Consider the following 23312-nt stretch of genomic DNA (forward strand, 5'->3'; position numbering starts at 1 on the left):
CCAAGACTTCATTAAACAATCTGGTTAACAACCCCCACTGCCATCTCTCCTAAGCACTTCCATGCCTCCACTGGTATACCATCTGGGCCAACCGCCTTTCCACTTTTCATCTTCTTCATAGCAGTCCTCACTTCATCCTTACTGATCCACCCCACTTCCAGATTCACTATCTCCACCTCTTCCAACCTTCTCTCTCTCATTTTCTTCATTCATCAGCTCCTCAAAGTACTCCATCCACCTTCTCAACACACTCTCCTCGCTCGTCAGCACATTCCCATTTGCGTCCTTTATCACCCTAACCTGCAGCACATCCTTCCCAGCTCCGTCCCTCTGCCTTGCCAATCGGTATAAATCCTTTTCCCCTTCTTTTGTATCCAACTTCTCATACAGCTCGTCATATGCCTTTTCCTTGGCCTTTGCCACCTCTCTTTTTGCCTTTCGACGCCACTCCTTGTAATCCTGCCTACTTTCTTCATCTCTCTGACTATCCCACTTCTTTTTCGCCAACCCCTTCTTCCTTATACTTTCCTGTACTTCCTCATTCCACCACCAAGTCTCCTTATCTTCCTTCCTCTGTTCAGTTGTCACACCAAGTACCTTCCTAGCTATCTCCCTCACAACTTCTGCTGTCGTTGCCCAATCATCCCACCCATCTTTACCACCATCCAACGCCTGTCTCACCTCCTCCCTAAATTTCACGCAACAGTCTTCCTCCTTCAGCTTCCACCATCTGGTCCTTGGTTCAGCCCTCACTCTCTTCCTCAACCTCACCTCTAAAGTCATCCTACAGACCACCAATCGATGCTGTCGAGCTACACTCTCCCCTGCCACAACCTTACAGTCACTAATCTCTTTCAGGTTGCATCTCCTGCTCAAGATGTAATCCACCTGTGTGCACTTTCCTCCACTCTTGTATGTCACCCAGTGTTCCTCCTTCTTCTTGAAATACGTGTTTACCACTGCCATTTCCATTCTTTTTGCAAACTCTACCACCATTTGCCCTTCCACATTTCTCTTGTTGAGACCGTACCTCCCCATCACCTCCTCATCCTCTTTATTCCCTTCCCCAACATGTCCATTGAAATCTGCTCCAATCACCACACTTTCATCCTTGGATACACTCTCCACCACTTCATCTAACTCACTCCAGAAATCTTCTTTATACTCCATCTCACACCCCATATGTGGGGCATATGCACTGATGACATTCATCATCACCCCTTCAATTTCCAACTTCACACTCATCACTCGGTCAGACACTCTCCTCACCTCCAATACCCTCTTGACATAATCTTCCTTCAGGATTACCCCGACACCATTTCTCCTCCCATCCACACCATGGTGGAACAGTTTGAAACCACCTCCAATGCTCCGAGCCTTACTCCCCATCCACTTGGTCTCTTGTACACACAGTATGTCCACCTTTCTTCTCTCCATCATATCAGCCAACTCTCGCCCTTTGCCAGTCATCGTCCCAACATTCAGAATTCCAACTCTCACCTCCACACTTCTACCCTTCCCCCTCTCCCACTGCCTCTGGACTCGCCTTCCCCGTCTCCTTCTCCTCCTTCGCCCAGCAGTAGCACAATTTCCACTGGTACCCTGCTGACCACCGGTACCGGTGGCGATCGTTGGTAACCCGGGCCTCGACCGATCCGGTATGGAAATTCGTTTTGTTGTCCGCATAATGATTTGGCTTAGGTTTTTACGCCGGATGCCCTTCCTGACGCAACCCTGGTCGCCTCTTACGACACACATGGATATGGTACACCTATTCTAACCGGGGCATACACCGGGCCCAGTACAACTGGTGCTCATTTCGCCGACCTCGGAAGGATGGCAGGCTGAGTCAACCCCCTGGTGTTTTCGACTTGGTTTATATATATATATATATATATATATATATATATATATATATATATATATATATATATATATATATATATATATATATATATATATATATATACATACATACATACATACATACATATATTAATTCAGTGTCCCAACGGGGCTTGAACTCAGGACCTTTTGGGTCCCAAGCCACTGCCCTAACCACTGCGCCAACACCAGGCTTTGTCGATGTGATATTGCCTAAGTCCAAAAAATAGGGCATAACTCCGTGAAAATAGATGAAATGCCCTGAAACTCGAACCTTTTCAGAACTTATCATAATAAAGTCATGAACCAAGTTTCAGTTGAATATGGTATCGGGTATGCGAAAAAAAAAGTTTGAAAGGGACGGACGGACAGACTGAAAGCAATCATATAGTCCCCTCTGGTGAAACTGGTAGGGGACTAATAAATGGACACTCTTCATGGTCATGTATTAAACAGTTATATTTATAGTTATATTTATTTCAATTGTTTAATGATAATAGACATTTTCACAATATTTACTTATAGTTTCTTTGTTAAAATGTTTTCACTTCTGTCCAGTTGTAAATTTAATATAATGACATTTAGACTTTTGCTGTCAACATGTAAATCACAAGTATACAAACTAGACAATAAAATGCCACCGGCAATTAACAATGTGTGCTAATATGACTGATGAATTATGTATAATGAATGAAAAATTACGTGAGCCCACTTAGTCAGGTGAAAGTGAAAAACTTACTAAGTCAGGCATATTAGCTTGTGCTGTTGGCAACTTTTCACTCGACTGATCAGACAGACATTAAATGTTGAAATACAGTTTTTTTTTTCTTCCAGTAACTCCAATCAACTTCAGTCATAAGGGAGCCCTGCAGCCATCAAAATCATCCCTCATAGGTGAAGATCCCCCATAATAAAATATGTAAAATACATAGAAATTTCAAACATCTGCCATGAATACTAATCCTTCCTTTGATGAATGTCCCTCATGGCTAAGATTCTCAGAACCGAAGTGGACTGTTGCCATTAATGGCTCTCACTTTCATACACAAAATGTCATATGCATATGGAAACGGACAAACAAACAAATTAACTCCAATTCTTATTTTTTGTTGATAAATGTCTCACATGCATGAACTATGTCCACATGTATGTATTGTATATACATACCTCTTGTTGCTATTTCATCATTGTCAACACATAAAATGCATTTGACTTGCTCATGCACATAATTCACAATGCTCACAATTAAATTTACAATGGTACATGACAATCCTCACACACACATTCCTCATTATGATACATCCACACAATTTACATCACATACAATCATTAGATTGCAGGTTACAATTGGCATTACCACTCTGTCACATGGTCTTTTTATTGGTCAATTTGGCATCACACTAGGGCCAAGAGCACGAGCTAATAATATACATGATTTAGCAAGTTTTTTTTTCACTCTAATGAGCTCACTTAATTAAATTAGTCTTGTTTGTTTACCTTTACATGTTTCATTTCCTTGCTCCATTCACTTTCATGATTCATGGACCATGATAGTGAGGCAGAAAAGATTGCACATGTAGGTGGGTATTGCCATGAGATTTCTTTCTTTCTCTCGAGTGCAGCCTTATGGCTGCTGGTTGCATCATTGGTTAGGGACGTGGCTATGCTGCTGATGCAGTGTCCCTTTTTCCCAGTACACTGGTACTCATTTTGCCAACCTCAGAAAGATGACAGTCTGTCAACCCCACCTGGTATTAATTCAGTGGAAAAACGGGGCTCAAACTCAGGATCCTAGGATCCCAAGTCAGCCACGCTAACCGCTTGGCCAACACCAGGCTTCACCATGAGATACAATAGTATTTGGATTGAAAATGAACAGGCACACAAATATTATATGTAAATGTGGGAAAATTACATGCCCAAACCAGGAATCAAACCCAGCTCCTCTGGTGAACCACTCCAGTGCTCTGCCATCTGAGCTATCTGGGAAACCCACAGGCTGGACATGCAATTTTCCCCACATATAGATTGCACTCTCCCCTGCTGCTTCCGGGGCACTCACTGCCAACCATAGTAGCAGCAAGATCCTGTCCACGAGAGGGAAATTTTGTTTTTTCAGATATACATGTAAGATTTGTTTGCACTGCCTGCTTGAAGCAAGAGAGGGAAGAGTGAAATGGAATAGCTTGAGCAAGGTAGTTCCATAAACTTAAGAATAGGAACAGTAGAGTAGAGATGGACAGTAAACCTGAATTTTGGGGGTTCAACCTTGAACACCCCTGGCTAAATCATCATCAGCATCAACACCAAAAACAACAACAACAACATTCATTTTACCATGATTTTCCCCCTTTTTCAAGTGGTTGGTCAAATGATGGCATTCCTCCTTATGGATCTATCTAATGCATCAGTGTTGTGCAAACCCAACATGACATATCTTTTTTTTTCTTCTCTATTTTCTCTTCCCATTATTTTTACATTTTTTGCTCTGCATTGTCCATATTTTGCTTCCACCCATCAATACCGATCATATATATATATATATATATATATATATATATATATATATATATATATATATATATATATATATATATATATATATATATATATATATATATATATATATATATATACTCTATAAACTCTAACTTTTACAGTTTATTAAATGTTTCTGTAGTTCATGATACCACCTATTTGTCTCCACTTATTCCAGGCTGACTTTATACTTTATATATTGGTAACTTGTGCTGCTCATGATGACTCTTTCATGTCTCCAATGTAACAAACTTTTGACATTTTCTGAATTAAATTCTGAGTTCAGGAACATTTATTTTTGTTTTTCATCTTAACCTTGAAATGATTGATCCACACATACTTTACATTTGAAAATCACGGGTTTTGTGAACAAATTTCCAGTGATACCAGTGCAGTTTTTGTGATACCATCTATAACGTACTGCCTCCCTTGAATTGAGGAATTGACTTCCTTCCAACAACTTTTCCACACATTGAACAAGGCCATTGTCCACTGTATTTCCTTTATCCTTCTTCACCACTTACCATCACCATCATTTTGTGAATGTTGATGTGTAAACCTGTGGAAACCAAGGCCTTTAAGATTAATGAAATCTCCCTCGATAAAGCTGAGTATATGGGCTTATCACTTCACCATCGCAGACAGGTCGGTGGTCTCCCTGTCTTCTACCACCTCCTTTTTGGTCTTGCACCCTCTACTCTTTCCATGCTTTGTTCCCCTCCCCCCCCCCAGGTTTCTGCAGGGCTCACATGGTCCACCAAAATGAAATTACCTAAATCCAGGATCACTGCTCACCTCCACTCATTTGTTCCTCTTTCTTTCCCACCTGTGGAATGAACTTCCATATCCCCTTCAATCTCATTCTGCCCTCCAGGTCTTCAAAACAGCTATTTACCACCATCTCAGATCATCCCTAATCCAAAACCATGATCTTTTATACCCCCATTAATCCCACCCAAATCCCACCTTGCAATTTTCCAATTTTCCCTCCTTGGAGTTTCCTTCTGTATCCATCTTGTCTACACCATTCATGCTTTTTTTTGCATCCTGTTTTTGACAGTTATGTCCTCATCCATTCATTGCACTAGCTCTTCCACAAGCTTCAACTATGTATACAAAAAAACCCCTATCTTTCTTCTCCATTGCATGTTTCAATTTTTAAAACATCATTGTTTGTAGATTATTGGTGTGCATTTTAGTATGTAGAAAATGTTGCCTTTTGCGAAAAATGTATGCTTCTGGATAAGCTATTTTAAATTGGATGAGTTTGTTGAAGCACCGAGCATAGTTATTGTAAAGAATTTCTAATTGTTTTAACCTGAAACTGCACTCCATCTGGTTGAGGACTTTTTAAAAATTTCCTCTTTTTTGAGAATTGTCAATATTTTTTTTTCATTTTCAATTACTCCCTCATATTGGTCCTGTATTTATAATTCAATAATTTTAGGTTTTCAATGCATTGTACAATTCTGCATTATTTTTGGTATTCCAAGATTCCTTTCCAGATGTTTTAAACTTTGCCTTTTACTGGGAATGCGGTGACATTTTTCTTTTTCATCAATTCTTGCTACAATTTAATTTGATGATCTTCAAACAAGTAATTTTGCTGTTGTCTGTATTTTGCTTTCTCTTATTTTTTATCTCTGTCATCAAAGGTCGACAGAGGTTATAATTTCACCCCTGTCTAGCTGTTTCTTTGTCTGTGATCAGGATATCTTAAAAAAAGTTTGGTGGACAGGTTTGAGTGCATGACAACGTTTAAATGTTTAGATTTTGGTGAAGATCCAGGTACTAGAATTTTTTAAAGTCATTCTTCACTGTTGATATATAGGGCCAAAAATGATATGTAGTACAACATCACGAAAAGTTCAAACGGATTCGGAAAAAACTTGGTGGACAGGCTGGGTGTCTGACAAGGACGAATTGATTAGTTTTTGGTGAAGATCTGGATCCAGATCTGGCCTATCAGTGGGATACAAAACCCAAACTGTTGAACCTGGATTAGGTACGGGCTCTACTGAGTGTCGTTCGAGTTTTTCTTTTGTGATATAATTTGTATTTTCAGTTTGTTTGTCATTCCTATTTTCAGTTTATCATACCAATGAGTTGTGATTGTTTGTCTTCCTCTATTTTATCCTGTTCTCAACTTTCGGATTTTCTTTTGCTGCTGGTGATTTGTTTGTATTTTTGTATGATTCTACCCAGGCAAAAATTCCTTTTTTTTCCTTTCCTGTAGTAATTATCTGCAGCCTACTCGAGTACATGAGAGTACAACTATCATATACTACATTTCTAATGGAAGCATTTTTGCCTGGGGTGCTCCTGTTGCATTTACTATGATCTATTTTTGTCGCTTCATTGTTTCCTTGTTGGATTTTGATGTCTTCGCTAATCATTATATCGACCACATTCTTTCTTCGTTATTGTTTTAGATTGAATATATAATATTGTAACAACACTTATAAAGGTAATTTGAATTATTTGGGCTTTTTAGGTATTGGTTTTCTGAGTGCTCAATTTGTTCTTTTTTCTAGTTTAATTGATTCACTTTTTGTTTTGCATTCAAAAGGGTGTGGGTTGTCCATTAATCGGCATCACATTCACATCCTCTATTTTATTAGTATTCATCTCTCTCTTTGATCACACCTGCTGCTGCTGCTACTGTCATTGTCACTTCTGCTGACACCATGAATACTATGCTGCTCTGTTTCGTACTGTCTTTGTTCAATTTCAGAGTTGTGCTGCTTTTTTATGCCATGTTTTGTTCTGGTTTCAAAAATTTTCCATCAATACCACTGGAAGCTGTGTATGCCCCTACCATCGTGACAGTTTTATTACTAGCCTGCTTTACTGACGAGGACTTGGTGGGTTGATTTGTTTCTCTGGAGGGCTCAACACCAGTCTCATGATGAGTGATGTTTACCCCTGTCCAAATCTATTAATGCTAACACCATATTGGAAAGATTAGCACAATGTTCTTCCAATGTGTTAGTGTTGTTAAGCCATTATGGTCGTGCGGGAATTTCATACTCTGTTGATGAGAAAGTCATCCTCCAGTTATATTGCATGCACAAATATGGGCGAAATTTTGATCGTGCTTACTCCCAGTAAACACCATGTGAATACAAATCTGAAACCTCATCCAACCACCCAATTTCCACTTCCCCACCAGACACGAAGTTTGCATTTAAAATTGGTCTTCACGATTTATGTCTACACTACCAAAGAACCCCTTGCAATTATCATTGCTTTGGCCAAACAGAGTATTATTTTGTTTCTGAGAACAGCAGAATATCGGAGAAGTTTGGAGTTTATTTTGTATAAATGAAAAATAATATAAGGAAGGAAACAAAATCTTTTTTTCCTTCACAAATACCGTGAATGGGAAATAAATGTGTGGACATAAACTTATCACGAATCTCTCCTGTAATGAGCTGGGTTTGAGGATGGGGTGGTGAGATGTTATGTGAGCAATTTGATGTGTTGACTTTCCATGTATCATTTAGATGTATCGAGTTTATTTTATGGAATTTGCTTCATGTGTTTGCTGTATGAGATTGTAGCATACTTTTGTCTTGTCTGCATTTTCTTTTGTCAGAATCTTACAACGCAGAAACGAAACTGGTAGTTTACTCTGAAATGCCAGATGATTTTTTTTTTTTTTTACTTCTTAACACAATACTAGTTTTCTCCACAGGAAGTCGAGAAAGACAATTAAGCCAAGCAATGCCTGCAGCAACGGCTATTGCCAAGGTCCTATCTGTGTAAATAGATATTACCATGAGATGTGTGTATCGGAGGCCACTGCTGGACTTGTGTGAACTTGAGCAGTAAAGCCTGCATGAAGACTAAAGAAAGCATGTGCACAACATGTAATGCAGGATATGCAACAGTCCTGGGGAGGGGGTGGGTAGGTGGGGGGTGGAGGGGGGGTAGGTGGGGGTGTAGGTGGGGGGGTGGGTGGGTGTTTGAGACGATAGTGTCAGGAGGGTGTTGGCATGCAGAATTAATGCTAACATAGCAGAGTGAATGCAAACACACAATAGTATCATAGCCATATTTCAAATATTAATAAAACAAACCGATGCCGAGAAGCAAATATCTGTTTGTTTTTCTTTATAAGTTGGAGCATCATGAAAGAGTGAGGTCATCAAGAGAAGGAACTGACAATGGGGCAACAGGGCTAGGTTTGAACTCAATAAGCAAGTAAATGAACAAACAGGAGAAGAGGAGAGAGATAGGAGGGATGGAAATTCACTGACAACTGCAAGTAAGAGGGTTGGGTGAGGAAATCTTAATGGGGTAATAAAGATTGTGAGTAATGATGAGAGAATAAATGAGATGGTAATGCCTGATTGAGGCCCATGACAGAAGATTAGGGTAGAACAGTCTATGGAAAGTAGTTCCACAAACAGGAGAAGTGAGGAATGACAGAGTTTAGGTATCCAATTGGTTGGATTGTACAATATTGTTTCATGGAAGGTGGGTGGGGGGATCCAAAGCTAGATTGTGGTAAGAATAGATTGACATTTTCCCTGTTTCAAGAGTGATCTCACCGATGCGGATGCATGGACCAGGGTATGTCATATTGTAAAACGTGTGCGTGGGAGGCAGTGAGTGTTAATTTTAAGATGGTATAGAGTAAGGTTGTTGTGTAAAACCTCCTGCAAATCAGGCGAGGCTGGATGAGGTCTTGGGGCACTGGGCATTTAACACCAAAGGTACACTGGCAATCACATTGCACTTTTGGAGGAACGACCATTACAAACTGTTTGGCTGGTGAGCCACACAAGCCATGGCGGCGAGGTCTGCTGTGGAGCCATTGGGGAAGGTGGAATGCTTTTGTTCAGGGCCATCCCACGAGGTGAGACATCCCAAAAGATGACCCCACTTACAATCAGTGAGTGTCAAATAACAGACTCATTGTGCATGAGGGCAGTTCCAAAGTTCATAAGGCATGGCAGTTCATAAGGCAGTTGAGCTTTATACATGGCAATGTCAACATCTTTGTCTGTCTTTGCTTCTCCCTCCGAGGAAGAGATGTCACTGTCATCTTGCCTCCCCCCTTGCCTTTTCCAGGGCTCCATCACTCCTTGAGCAGTACTTTATCCATGCAGTGCTGACCCACATGACCAAGCCATTGTGGTGGTGTCCATTGTCCAATTTGGTCCCCATTGCTGTGCGAGTCTGGTAAACGATGGCATGAGGGGGTCAGGCTATATAAATTTCCTATTGTGCATAACTTAGGTTTTTCTTCCTCACCTCTCTCATTTGTTGTCCTTGTATGCCAGATCTGTCTGGGTTTTCTTGTCTTGACTGTCCCCACGTCGGATTTAATTGATGATACCTTTTTATCATACGAGACGTTTTCCCTGCTGCTCATTGCGCGGCCAAGTTTGGCCTCGGAATGGAGCAATTCTTGGAGTTTTGTAACATATAAAGAACAGCTTATTGAACACAGTGTGAATTTGGCAAGCTTAGTGATTTTCAGAAGGAGCAAAAGCTTCTGGCACAATAGGTAATGTTAGTCAGACCCATCAATGCAACAATATTTAGGGTTACTGGAATTGTGCTTTGCATCCTGCGGTTTCTCGGGAGGGTAGGAGGGCTGAGAGAGCAGAGACCGGAAAAGAGGGCAAACAAAAACTGCCTGTGATGGGGGAGCAACAGATATTGTTATTCAGTCTCAATGTAGGATATTCCAATAATGTTGAACACTTTCGATTCCACACAATGAATGAGAGACAGAAGTGATGCTGGGGTGCCAGGCCATAAGGAAGAGCAGTACTCCTTTGTCCTATGGATGAAGGTGTTGTAGGTTGTGAATAACTCCGATATTTTGAAGGAAATATTTGGGAGGATTCCCAGCCTGGAGCTGGCTTGACAGATTATCTTTTCTTCATCATCACCTCAGGAGAGGTCATGGGCTGATCGTGATGCCGAGAAGTTCAAGAGACTGAACATATTCTAGTGGCTGACCATGGAAGCAGATAGATTGGTTCATTTGCCAATCTTTCAAGAGTGACTGATGGTGAGACGAAGATTGTCCAGGATCGAATGACATATTCCATTAATCATACCAGTGGCTAATCATTTTCTGATCAGCAGAGAGTGATGCTGCTGTCTGTCTATTACTCAAATGGGGTACTTAGTATTAATGTCACGATGTGTAGTCACCTGCAAAATGAAGAGATAAATTTTTCAAGAGCATCATGGAGGTGGTTTATACACATGTGAAACAATATTCAGTCCAAGACCCTGGCTTTCGGAACTCCAGCCACCACTGGAAGATAATTCTTAGGTTTCATTGAACACAACTCATTGACCCTCTGAGTGGAGGAAGTCAAAATTCAGGATTGCAGATGGCCTTGTAGTATACCATAAGCCAAGTGGTTGGCAAGCTCTTACACAAGCCTCACTCCTGTAAATATACAAAATATGAAAAGCTAGATGCCCGACTGTGTTGAATGCCCGATATATATATATATATATATATATATATATATATATATATATATATATATATATATATATATATATATATATATATATATATATATATATATATATATATATATATCCATCCATCCAAGGGGACTACATTGGACTGCTTGAAATGTTGGGCTTCCACCAATGGCCAAGAAAGGAGTAGCAGGTATGTCCATCCAGAGTTAAGTGCCTGAGATTGAATCAAATCTCATGGTCAGAGATTAGGTTGGTTGAAAATGGGAAAGATGACATCATCAGCAATGATAGAATCCATGACTTTGCTTATAATTATAGGTAAGCTTACTGCTCTTGATTTGATTGGATCTGTTTTTGCACCCTTCTTGTGGTTATCAGTGATGTTGGCTGACATCCAGATAGATAGGAGGCAGCAAACATAGAAGGATATACTGACTAGTGTAGATACAGGAGAAGCAATAGCAGCAGAGCAGGATTTGAGAACCTGGACATTGATACAATCTTGGCCCATCGCCAAAGCAGGGTCGAGATTGCAGCGAACTTTGAGAAAGACACAAAGGAATTCTGATGAACCTTTGCTTTGAGGATTGAGTTGTGTGTGTGTGTTGCAATGCACATACAAAAAGAGGGATGTTCGGGGTCATGTGCACGTTTTTAAAGAAACTATGGCTCTTTTGTATTTGTACTGTTAGAAAACCTGAGAGCAATATGCCTTTGTTTGACTGTCAGTTAGTTGACTTGCCCCACAAGCCCATGCTTTCCAGTTGTCCTCCCTCACTTTTTTATTTATTATAGGCCCCTTTTTGGTAACTCTCCATATCCCGTTTCCCCATCCTCAGCAGTAAATATTTTCTGTTCCATTCTTTGGACTGAGATGAGAGTGTCCAGTTTCTTGGTATGGATGATCTCACTGCATTAAGTTATGGCGATTTCTGGCCATCGAGGAAGCTATAAAAGGCAGCATAGGTGAACACTGACTTTTAAAGTTGACAAGGATGGGATACAAACTTGTGTATTCTTATAATTTGCTGTTTTTACATGCATTATTGTCTGAGTATTAAAATCATTCATTGTATATTACATAATTTGTGTGGAGATGCTTTCTTTCCCCACCATTGGGATAGTTGAGAACAAATAGTTGGGTCATCTGGAGAACTTCCGTGACCATGGAGAGCGAAGGTTTGTTTCTCAATGGATTTGTCTTCTATGAGGGTTAATTTGAAAAAATAGCTGGGGTGACCCTCGCTAAAGTGTGGGCTAACTCCGCGGGGGGCCAAAAACCAAAATGGCTGCCACCCACCATCTTGATAATTGGTTTTTCAATGGTTTGGCCTAAAGTACTGATCAGCATATCCTTTCTGGGGTTTTTCGGGTCGAGGAATTCATATTTAATATCAGTTTTATGATCCGACCTCATTATGTCCGCCGCTCGCCATATTGTAAATTGGTTTTTCAATGGTTTGGCCGACAGTGCTGATCAGCATATGCTTTCTGGGGTTTTTGGGGTCGTGGAATTCATATTTAATATCACTTTTATGATCCGTCCTCGTTATGGCCTCCAAATCAAAGATATCCGCCACCCGCCATATTGTAAATTGGTTTTTCAATGGTTTGGCCTTCAGTGCTGATCAGCATATATGCTTTCTGGGGTTGTTTGGATCAAAGATTTCATATTTAATATCAGTTATGTGTCTGATCTCGTTATGAGCAGCAATACCAAGATGGCCACCCTCGGCCATCTTGAAAAAATAGTTTGTAAATGTCATTGCCAACAGCGCTGAGCTGCATATGCCTCATACTTTTATTAAATAACGTGCATGTACTTTTGTATTTTTGAGGTCTACCTGCATGTGTGCTGTTGGATAGCACTGCATCTGAGGATAAAAACAAAAAGCATCTGAGGATAAAAATATAAAAGCATCTGAGGATACCACTGCATCTGAGGATAAAAGCCTGGCATGTTGTTTCAAATTAGACGTTGGTTTTATACTTTCAGGTCTGCATGCATCTTGCTCTGCATTACTGAGGCATCAGTATAAAGGATAAACGCTACTTCAAAGCCGTTTCCTGTTACCAGTCATGTCTTATGAATGCATGCTAAAATGTCGAAAGCCTTGCAATGCTGCTGATACTATTATGCAAGCGAAATCAAAAAACTGGATATGACTGGACAAATTTGGTGATGTTCATAACAACACTGCATGGGATAAAGGGCCAACTGGTTACTATGTGCACGATTCACGTTATATCACACTATCATCATCGTCCAACCTCGGGAAAGCCAGAAAACGCAAAGAGAAAGAAAGTGACATTGCCCAGAGTTTCAGTCAAACTCTTGCTTCAGAACGGTGTGATGATGATCCAGAGACCCATTTATCACCCAAGCGTCTGCGTTCCTCAATGGGTGGACCTCTCCATGATAAAACGAAGTTTTTTTGGTCTATGAAAGGTGAGGACACCAAGTACCCAAACAGATCACGCAGCAAGCTCTTTAGAATCAATACTAAATCAGCATGGCGAGCCTTCAGACGCCATCCTATCCCGATCGAAGAAGATAGGCAGCTGAGAGATCGTTTGACTCGGCTTATTGAATCAACATCAGCATTGGCAGATCCTTTTGCAAATGATATCATGTACCACCATACCTGTTGGCAGAAGTACATCAGTCACAGACAGTTGAAGCCTGAAGATGCGATGCACCTACAGAGTGTGTCTCTTCCAGAAGCCAGGAGTGTGTTTTTTCAGACATGTGGACTTGGTCATCTTTAATGAGCATGAAATCCGTTCTTAGTCTCTTCTAGAAGATTACAAACGTATTGTAAGTGACTATGGATATTCAGTAGGTGATGTCAAATCTTCCTATATCAAGGAATTGCTAATTAAGGAGTATCAACACAGTATTGGTTTCGAAGAAAGAAGTGAAAGGAGCAAGAGTGAGTTGGTCTATGATGTTTGTGGTGGAGGTGACTACATTGAGGAAGTAATGTCATCCCTTGGCCTCAGTGATGAGCAGCTCCTGCAGAACATGGCCCGAAGAATTTCCAAGAAGGTAAAGAATACATCTTCTGTCCGCTGGCCACCCCGAGTAGATAATCTAGAAGAAGCTGAAGAGGTATGTGAGTTGCTCATACAGCTGTTGACCTGGCTGAAGCAACCTGACAGAAAAACTCCCAACATCAGCCCCAGTACTCTCAGTCTCGCCTCGATGATCTACTACTACATCACGGGACAGCGCACCACAGCAGTTATAAACATGGGGGTAACAGCTGTACATGGTATGACCAGAAGTAAAGAGCTGGTAGATACTTTACACAAGAGTGGTGTTTGCATCAGCTATGCAGACACTCTGCTCCTCTATGATCACTGGGCTTAATGGATGTTAACGCATCGGGAACCTGCCCACAGGAGATTTCAGATGGCAAACCAGCCATCGTGGTTGTTGACAATGATGACTTCAACATTGATACCATGACAGGCAATGCATCAGGGGCTCAACGAACAAACGTCATGTTTGTACAGCCACAGGACTATGAGAAGAAACCTAACAAGGATCCTCCTTCAAAGCTTGTGAAGAAAGAAATTTCTGCACAGCTGACACAAAAGTGCGCCAATCTAACACAGGTCCAGCAATACAGGTGTCCTCCTGGTAGTACGAGTGAACCACCAGCTCAGGAGAAGGTAGATCCACCTGTGGATGGCTTGAACCCGCAACGTGCTCATTCTGTGATACATGCACAATCTCGAGCAGATAACCATGGAACAAGACCAGCTCCTGATAAGCAATATGTTCCAGCATACAGCAGTGCCCAGTCCTGCCATCATCCACCAATCAAAAGGAGCAGGCCATACTATCACACTACCTACAATGAACCTCCAAACAAATCAGTCGTGCATGATATTGTTGCGGATTCGCGCCCGCCGGCGTGCGGACGGCCACGTAACTCGAATCGCGGCACGTCGCCCACCGGACGGACAATCCAGTCGTGACCCTCTCGGACTAACGCCGGGAACCAGTCACAGGTGGACCTTTCGGTCTCACCACGATCGTGCCAATCGGCCCACGCGTGGGATAGGGTTGCTCGCCAAATTCGACCTACCTAAGTACCCACACGGAGGGTAGACCGGGCGATCGCACCTCGCCGCAGGTCGACTTCGGACACGAACCACTTTAAGCGACCCGTTCCGTACTATCGGGATAACCGAGCGGTGTTATTCGTCGGCCTCGACGGTTCGATTAATTATCGGGCGTTTTAGCCCACGACCAACCCTTTACGTGAAGCAAGATGGAGATTCAATGAAAGAAAAGACTAAGCGAAGCGGGAAAACAGTTCAACAATAAGCACATTTATTTCGCGATGAACGGAAAGCACACATATACAATTCCACCAAAAGCACATGTAAAAGAAGAAGACAATGCAATATTACACAAAAAGCAAATGCAACAATGCAGATCTATCCGACTACCGGGCACACGGCAACACTTATACAATTTTACTTCACAGACGGCGCCGACAACACATATTCCCAAAGCAAAAGAAAAGAAAACCACCCTCCAGGATGAGGGGGGTAGGTGGGCCTGGGGCCGAGACCGTGTCGGGCCTACCCGTCTGATGATGAGACGCGGAGCGGCGGTGGTGCCTCAACTCCGCGGGCCTCGCGGACAGTGTCTGGTAGGGGGTGGGAAGGGGACCCCCTTTGTCGCACTATCTCAGCACGGGGGGAAACAGGAGGGGGTTGCTGATGCTCGGGGGAAGGAGGATATAACCCTGTCTCGGGTCCCGCGGCGAGCGTCTCCTCCTCCACCTCGGTCGCGTTGCTGGCCTCTCCCTGTGCCGCTCCCGGCACCGACGCGAGCACCCCCTCGTCCGCCTTCGCCGCCGTCACCTCTCCACAGCTCCGTCCTCTTCACTCTGACTAGTACCACTTCTTTCCAGCTCCACCGACGACTCTCTTGAACTCCGCACACTCAACTCAACTTCCAACTGCCTTGACTGACGAACGCAGCCGCTTATATAAGCCCCGTGGCTTCGCTCTTTCACCCTTGACCCTCTGCCTCCGACCCTTCACCTCTCTTGCTGGCTCCCCATTTGCCCGAGGAAAAGTGGGCGTGAATGCTTTTTGATCCATGAATTTGCATATAGCGACCGCCCTCCAACGCCCTGGAGGCGGGGCCAAATTGCCCCTCGCTCACCGATTGGACGGAACAAAAGTGGGCGTGAGTCGTTTTTGATCCGTTTTCTGCGGAAAGTCCGTGATGTTTTTGAACATGCTGCTCGGTGCGCGCCCCGCACGAGTCCAGCATCGGTGCCCACGAGTGGCGCGAGATGGTGTGGATGCGATGGTGGCGAGTTGTGACGGTAAAGGTCGTGGCGGTTGTGGTGAAGCGGCGTTGTGGTTGTTGTGAAGCGGCGTTGTGGTTGGTGGTTGTTGTGATGGCTGTTGAGACGTGGTTGGTGGTGGTAATAATGGCGGCTGGTCCAAAATAAAGATAGTAAAAGAAAAACGGCTATCCTGAAGAGTCGCAGCCCGAGTAAATGACATTTATTCCCTCTAGACAACGGGTTTGGGCCTAACTACACATATACTTACCGAGATATCTCACCTGAGGGACCTGAATGGTGGTTTGCGAATTTGGTCAACCACAACAATATTATGGTGAAACTACTTGCAGCTATGTGGGAGAAGAGTATTCCATTCTCCTATCTCGTAGGTGACATGCCAACCTATAAGACAATTGTGCAGCTGAAAGCAGAGAATCCAGAATTGTTTAAGAACATCATCCCAATTATTGGTGCATTTCACCAGCAGATGTCCTACATCTATGCTGTCTCTAAGAGATTTGAGGGATCTGGTATGGCAGATACTCTGGTTGCAGCTGGGGTAGTAGTGGAGAGATCTGTTGACCAGGCACTACGAGGAAAGGACTACAGGCGGGGAATGCGCTGCATTATGCTCTTAAGAGAGGTCCTTATCCATAAACGTCTGTGTAAACTCCTGGAGCAAGGAGAACTCTCTGAAGACATCAAATCCAATGTGGACATTCTTCGCAATGCACTTACTGAGACACAAGAGGCCCTTAAAAAGGCACACAGTGATCTCCAGGAGGAGGATGAGATAAAGGAGCTGATTTAAAAAATTTATGAGAAGACTGGTACCGACATGGGTGACTTCTGGCTCTCGTTCATAGAAATGACTGATCCTCTAGTTCAAAGTATTGATGCATGTCATGCACGAAATGGCCCGCAATACTTATCATCAACATACCACATGTTGCCTGGACTGATGGCGTACGATAAGCATGATTATGGGTGGTGGTTGCCCGATTATTGGGCAATGCTGTCTTCACTGTCAGATGAAAAAATGGCCTTCTTCAATGAGCATTTTGCACATTCAATGATAGGGCTACCCTATTCTTGCCAGCCAATGGACCTTTGGATAGAAGCGACTGAATCTCAACTCGAAGTTGAAATCAGGTGGCTTCAACTCCTGCAGAATGAAAAGCAACTCTTTTCAACAACAAGGAATGCAAACAATGTTGCAAGGGTAAAAGCTGCTGTTGATCAGAATCTCAAGTGCAAGCGTTGAAATAGGAAACATGCTGAGTGTCAACCAGCTAGAATGAAAAAAGATGAGCAGGCAGTTCAGGATCTACAAGAGTGCTTGACTGAGTTTGAAGCCGATCCATTTGATGAATTAAAACCAACACTAAGATCGCTACAGTCCGGTCTGGTTGCCTCACCACAGCTAGTCAATGACCTCAAGACAGCACTACAAGATGGTCAGACGCAGGTTGAAACTTTCCTACAGGAGCGTGTTTTTACGAAGATCCAGCCTCTCACTGCAACAATTCACAGGAATAAAAGACTGAATTTTGCAAGGGACCAGGTCTGTATCCCATCTGGTACAGCCATGAAAGTGGCCCAAATGGAGAAGTCTGGGTTGGCTACCTTGATAGACCTTACAGTGGGATCTGGTATGGTCAAACTTGAGTAGGTTCTAGAATGGCGAGTTACTGATGAGTGCTTGTCAGTCTACAATGTAAATGGCTCAATGCGAAAAACCTGTAAGAGCAAGCTGTTGTGCAAATTCAAGCTACACCCAGTTCCTGAGAAACCACAGGACCACATCAGCCTTGTGGACATGGGACTGATCTGGCGGTTCGCCACCCCCACATCGGACGATCATGAGGCCGTAAAAAGGGATGGTTTGCAATATCGCTGGAATGACTATTTAGATAAGATCTGCAATATTGTCATCTCACGCCACGCTGATGCATGTCTGATCATTCTAGTCAATGACAGGTATGACCTTCAGTTCAGCATCAAGAATGATGAGCACCGGCGACGGGCAGCCAAACATCAACACATCCCAAATGTTTTCCCCAAGCCTGAAGACATATTTCCAGGATCTGTTGAGTTCAACAAAATAATGGTCAATTCGGATAACAAGGTCAGATTGCAAAAACTTGTGATGGAACAGATGAAAACACATGTTGGTCAAGTGAAAGGTGGCATCATATACTGCAAGGGTGAGAAGTCAATTGACTTGAGCACATGCGTGCCAATCACAGACTTTGGATTCAAGCATCCTGAGGCAGATACAATGCTACTATCTATCTAAGCCAGACTACGGACCAACAACGTCACCGGGGCAGTTGTTATAGACAGTGAGGACACAGATGTGTATGTCCAAGCGGCATATGTCTCACATCAACTTCATGGTGATCTGCTGATTAAATGCAAGGATGGTTTAGTCAATTGTCATGCCATGCTCTCAGAGGATGTCGCAAATATTATAATACCTCTCCATGTGATAACCGGTAGTGATCACACATCAGGTTTCTATGGTCATGGGAAAAAGAAACTGCTGGAGAAGTGTGTGAATGATCCTGAAGCTAGAGAGCTTCTTGGGCGAGTTGGGAAGAGTCTTGAATTACAGGATGATATTAAAGCTGATATGAAAGCATTTGTCCTTTCAAAGGTCTACGATGAGAATGCAGATGGTACTTGTGGACAGGCCAGAGCTTCCAAGTGGCATAAAATGAAGAAATAGAGTACAGCCCAACTTCCACCCGATGATGACATGTTGAATCAACATGTGGAATGAACGAACTTCATCACCTAGTGCCAACTTCATTACAACTTGGTTGAGCATCCGTCCCCAATTGGCCATAGTTGGGAAATCATAAATGGGAAGTGCAAACCAGTGCGCCACACCAGCCCTGCCTTGCCCAAGAAGCTCGAACTTTCTGACTGCCCAGACGATAGCAATGATGAGTGCAGTGATGATGAAAGTGAGATCGGGAATCTACAGATTCGGATGAGTAACTAAGGTGTACAGGCAGGACACCTGAATATTCAAAGGGTCTTGGAGTGCTTCGTTTACCCTAAACGTGCCCCAGGTTTTGTGATTAAATGGATTTTATGACAGAAATGAAGCCTAAGGACCTAAGTTAACATGCAATCCACCACAACTGTTGCTGAAATGATGAATAAACATGTCGAGGTATATGCACATTTCATAATATGGGTCATTTTGGGATCAGGACTTTCATGACTTTGGGGAGGGTGGGCAATTGTTTGTACCAACCATTGAAACACCAATTTACAATATGGCGGACGGCGGCCATCTTTGATTTGGAGGCCATAACGAGGCCGGATCATAAAACTGATATTAAATATGAATTCCTCGACCCTAAAAACCCCAGAAAGCATATGCTGATCAGCACTGTAGGCCTGACCATTGAAACACCAATTTACAACATGGCGGGTGGCGGCCATCTTTAATTTCGAGGCCATAATGAGGTCAGATCATAAAACTGATATTAAATATGAATTCCTCGACCCAAAAAAGACCCAGAAAGCATATGCTGATCAGCACTTTAGGCCAAACCATTGAAAAACCAATTATCAAGATGGTGGGTGGCAGCCATTTTGGTTTTTGGCCCCCCTGCGGAGTTAGCCCACACTTTCGCGAGGGTCACCCCCGCTACTTTTTCAAATTAACCCTCATAGAAGACAAATCCATTGAGAAACCAACCTTCGCTCTCCACAGTCACGGAAGTTCTCCAGATGACCCAACTAAAAGGAGCCTAAAATCGTGAGAAAATCTGTGCAGTAATATTGCTTCACATGCTCTGCATTCAGTTTGTGGCCCGACATGGGAGGAGCATGAGAACCAAACACATAACAGTTTATTATCCATTATGACAAAGATATTTTAAGCCTGGCATTGCTTTAATGGTTAAAGTGGCTGGCTTAAGATCTTAGGGTCTTGAATCCAAGCCCTGTTGTGCTGTTAAGGTGTATATAGCCGAAGATGTGGTCATGGAATGTGGGGTCACCCGATATTCCTCAGACCACAGCTGATGTTGACCGCAGCGTTCAACATGGAACTAGTTTGTACCATTTAGCTTGTTCCCATGGTGGATATACTTGATGATTAACGAATTACTGGAATCATTTATCATCAGAGATGCTTCTTTTCTCCGAACCATTCATGAACCACGAAGTGGAATGGTATACCAAGTATCAGATAGTCCAGTCTCGATCATTCTGTTTGTATTCGACAGTTGGTCTGTGTTTTCAAGACTCAAGAACATGCTTTCTGACCATCGGAAATTCTCCAGGGTATACAATAGGCATCAAATGTGTTGGAGAAGAAGGTTTTGTTATGAGTGATTCACATCGTCGAGCTGATGAAGGCAAATGTTCAGCTGATGGCAAAAACCATCACTTCCTTGTCAAAGCTTGTTCAATACATCAGATACATTAATTTCTTTTGATCATGACGTCATTTGTTTCATCATATGCAATGTCTGCTTTTCATTCAATTGAAGTTTTGTGATGAGACAATAATTAAAATACATGTTGAGTTTTGAGCAAAAAATATTTTCATTACAATACTTCTTTTCAAATGTGTTAGAGCATTTTTGTCAATATGAGTCTTCAGAATCCCCTCACTCTGCTCAGTGAAATTATATTTTTAGTGCAATGTTAATTTATATTTTTCAGTGCAATAAGGGCTAGCCCATATTTACAAGATTTATATGGACGTGCAACTGAGTTGAGTGGTCATGTGACATGATTGTGTTATTCGGTCATGAATATTAATGATGTGGGGCACGTATTGTGTAATGTAGTTGGTCATGTGACATGTTTAATGACTTTGATTGGGAATGCAAATTTCGCACATAAGGGATTCAATATGCATATATTTTGGGGGATACATACTCAATTACACAAGCAGTATAACATTTTATTATAATTATTTATGTGTAAAATAAATTCAACACTGTAGACAATAGAAAATTATCATTAAGTTGAAAATGCTTTCTGATCAGTTTTTGTAAGCTGTACTTAAAGGTAGTTGGGGTGTAGTTGAAAAGAGTAATCAGCATGAAAAAAAATAAAAAATTAATGAAAGATGCTTCATGGTATAGGTGTGAAAAAAAAACAGGAACAAAATCGGTAAATGCAAGTCCGAGAAATGGGTGAGGATGTGTTCAATACGTTTTTTTTAAGAACTAAAATGGCCACCAGTCTCCCATCTTTGTTCAGATCACAGAATAAGGTGAGATGCATGTATATGCCATCCTGTACTGTGCTTGTCACGTTTGAACAAAATTGGACCATGCATGTCCAAGAAATGGTTGGGGACACGTTTAAGTAATAAACTGGCCACCAGTCAGCCATCTTGGATCTGATCTCGAAAATAAATAGCAGGCATATGTAAGCCATCCTTCTTTATCCGTGTGCGAAGTTTGAACAAGATCGGTAAATACATGTCCAAGAAATGATTGAGGATGTGTTCAACATCGGGTTTTTACAACTAAAATGGTCCTGAGTAGGTCATCTTTGATCAATTCGCGAAGCAAACAGATGTGCATATGTATACCATCATGTATTGTCTTTGTGCCAAGTTTGAATAAAGTCGGTCAATGCATGTCAGAGATATGACTGCGGGTAGACAGACGGACAGATGAGACAACCAGAAGCCCCCGTTTCGGACTAAGTCCAACGGGAGCTAATAAACTTCATGTTAAGTTCTTAATACAGTAAAATAAGCTGTGTCTTGGCTTAGTGGTTAATGTGGCTACCCTAAAATCTTAGGGTCTTGAGTTTGAGCACCTGTCATTCTGTTTAACAACACTAGGTGGGTTGACTCAGCCTGTCATCATTCCAAGGTCTGCAAAATGAGTACCAGATTACTGGAAATGAGCCACTGCATCAGTGGTGCAGCTACGCTCCCAGCAATGATGCAAGCAGAGGCTGCATATGAAATAATAATAATGATAATACATTATCTTAAGTTCTTAACAACTCTTTTATTCATGAAATTTAATAGCACAAAAACAATGCACAAACATGTTAATTAAGGAAACAGTTTAGACAGATTTTAAAGCTGAAGTCCCCAACCCTATTTTCCCCATTACCCCCCCCCCCACCCCCAAGTTTGCGGATTTGCAATTCAAGGGGATTTTCAAGAACGTAACACCCCATGAACGGCAAGGCCTTCATGTGTACATACTTAAACACTGTGTGAGGTATCGTGTTCTATGATCTCTCGTTTTATTTTGAATCAAGGACAATGTCAAAATGTTATATCTTCAAAATATCATTACACTGCCTTCTTTGAGCCTTCGAGCTGCAAGAGATTACAGGTTTGACATCATTGCCCATAATCGTAGAGAAGGTTTATTGCTGTGCAGATGTGGGTAATGAATCACTTTAGCTCATAGGTATCAAAATGTCTCGAAAGGCCTAATCCTGCAAAAACGCACCTAAAGGCTGAATGTTGATTGAATTAACTAAGAATTGAATTAGAATTAAAACATAAACCTAAGCATTTGCATAATGAAGATGGATGTTGAGTGTTTGTAAGGAATGGCGTGTGCACGTTGAGCATGGCAAGTGAGAAGCAAACCTTAATGACCTTGAGTTATCTCTCAAACTCACAGATAAGTGATGAGGAACATTTTGTGAAAGGAAAGAGTTCAAAAGTTGAGAAATACAACTTTATGGGCTTTTATTATCCTCTATTGGAGTTCATTTTATTGACCTGTAGGAATAAGTTTGAATGCATTTTTTTCTCTTGCTTCCTTTAAACATTTATTTCGGGCTTGTCGTTTTATGTTAAATGATAATAGGCACAGTATCACAATTTGGTATGAATGGGGAAGCAAAATGATACAGAATAGTTGTTTAATGCACTAATATTGCGAGAAGGGTGTCCACTATATCTGTTAGACATTGTTGTACTCCTCTCGATGTTCCAGATGATTCATATGTATTAAGCTGACTGTCCACATAACTGGGCACCATTTGCTTGTGAACAGAGTGAAGGAAGTAGCACCACTTGGCTATTCAATCTATTTTGTCCTCTGTGACCTTAAATTCACAAAAGCAGCATGGGTGAATTGTCAA

At 42.0% G+C, this 23312-nt stretch overlaps 1 long non-coding RNA gene across 1 annotated transcript in view; it reads left to right on the top strand.

Annotated features, from left to right (window-relative positions):
• Positions 1-23312, top strand: part of LOC147034543 (uncharacterized) — an 83115-nt gene that overhangs the window by 7012 nt on the left and 52791 nt on the right. The window contains exon 2 of the long non-coding RNA XR_015059208.1: positions 2719-2778. This is a non-coding gene — a long non-coding RNA (uncharacterized LOC147034543). The remainder of the gene's footprint in view (positions 1-2718; positions 2779-23312) is intronic.

This window comes from Eptatretus burgeri, chromosome 1, assembly GCF_056783735.1.
Source record: "Eptatretus burgeri isolate ZD-2024b chromosome 1, Ebu_testis_v1, whole genome shotgun sequence".
NCBI lineage: Eukaryota > Metazoa > Chordata > Myxini > Myxiniformes > Myxinidae > Eptatretus > Eptatretus burgeri.